Source organism: Nicotiana sylvestris, chromosome 12 (genome assembly GCF_000393655.2).
Source record: "Nicotiana sylvestris chromosome 12, ASM39365v2, whole genome shotgun sequence".
Lineage (NCBI taxonomy): Eukaryota > Viridiplantae > Streptophyta > Magnoliopsida > Solanales > Solanaceae > Nicotiana > Nicotiana sylvestris.
In genome coordinates, this window is record NC_091068.1 from 103,969,619 (window position 1) to 103,971,138 (window position 1,520).

The window sequence follows — 1,520 nt, forward strand, 5'->3', positions numbered from 1 at the left end:
AATAAGAAAATGATTCTGTTGATACATTCGAGTAATTAAACGTTTCACAATTAGGAAACTTAATTTATTGTTATAACCTGGATTTTCCAACAAAATCGACCTATTTCTATTTAAACCATGATCATGAGCAAGTGCATAAATATACTCCTGAAAGATAAGTGGATATAGGAAGTTGTGTTGTTGCGATCTATCTGGCTGTAAATATCTTTGGATTTCTTCCATTTGAAATTCGATTTGAACCAAAGACGGAAGATTTTGAGGGTTATCAAATGATACATAGTGCGATACAGTTAAAACAAAGTATTTTAGTAAGAATAGATACCTTGGATACAGGTAAACTTCTCAACGGATTCTCTATCATCTCTTTTTTTTTCGTTTCGTTTAATTGGTCTATGTTATAGTGTTATAGGATAATAAGATGGTTAGAAATCCTTTATTTTTTCAACCTAATCGCTCTTTTGACTTCGGAAAAAACTTTCTTTATCAATATACTGTTTCTTCTACACACACATCTCCGTAATAGAAAATGGTAATAGTTAGGATTCATTAAAAAAATGGAGAATCCACTCATGGGACAAGAAACCCTTCCCGCATCAGGCACTAATAAATTTTTAACGTCTAATTAGATCGGGAATCATTCAAATTAAGAACAAAAGCTCGTTGCTTTTTCTTTCTTTCCCTATAATTTAATTGAAGCCGCAGCCCTATCCATTTATTCATTCGACCCAACTTTATTTTGTTCCGTTCCAAGAATTCTAACACGGTTTTATACCCATCTAGGAACAATGAAATATTCTCAGAACTTTCCGTTGATACGACATGCTATTTTTACCATTCATTCCCTTTCAGGATCAGTCGTGGTCTTCCAAACTTTACCGAGAGTATGGACGAATCCCTCACTTCATCCATATGTGTAAAAGAGACTAGCCGCACTTAAAAGCCGAGTACTCTACCGTTGAGTTAGCAACCCGAAGAAAATATCGAAGAAAAATAAATAAAGAGATTAGACAAGACAACCAAAAACCATTGAAGGAATAAATCTAAAAAAATACATTCACATTTTCGAATTAATTTAAAACATAAAATAAAACTAAATAGATCCACTTCATTTATCACAATGAATTATATTTGTTCGATACACTGTTGTCAATATAAATATTGAATAGTGAAAAAAAAAAAGAAATTTCAATTGACAACAATAAAAAATATTAAAAAAAAGGACTTGTGTTAGATTGGCACTACAAATCTAATCCAAATAAAATAGATACAAAAAAGTATAGATGAGAGAATAAATTAAGTGGAAAACAAAACTACAATTTATTTAGATTTATTTAATCCATAATGGATTCAATCAAGTTAAGTGAGATAAGCAAACTTGATTTCTTTTTTAGTTTTAGTAGAGTTCCAATGAAAAACGGAAAACCACCCAATTGAAGGAAATGCCCGAATTTTCTATTTCGAGGATCAATAAAATAAGAGGTTTTGTCGTTATAGAACACGGAATTCAATGGAAGCAATGA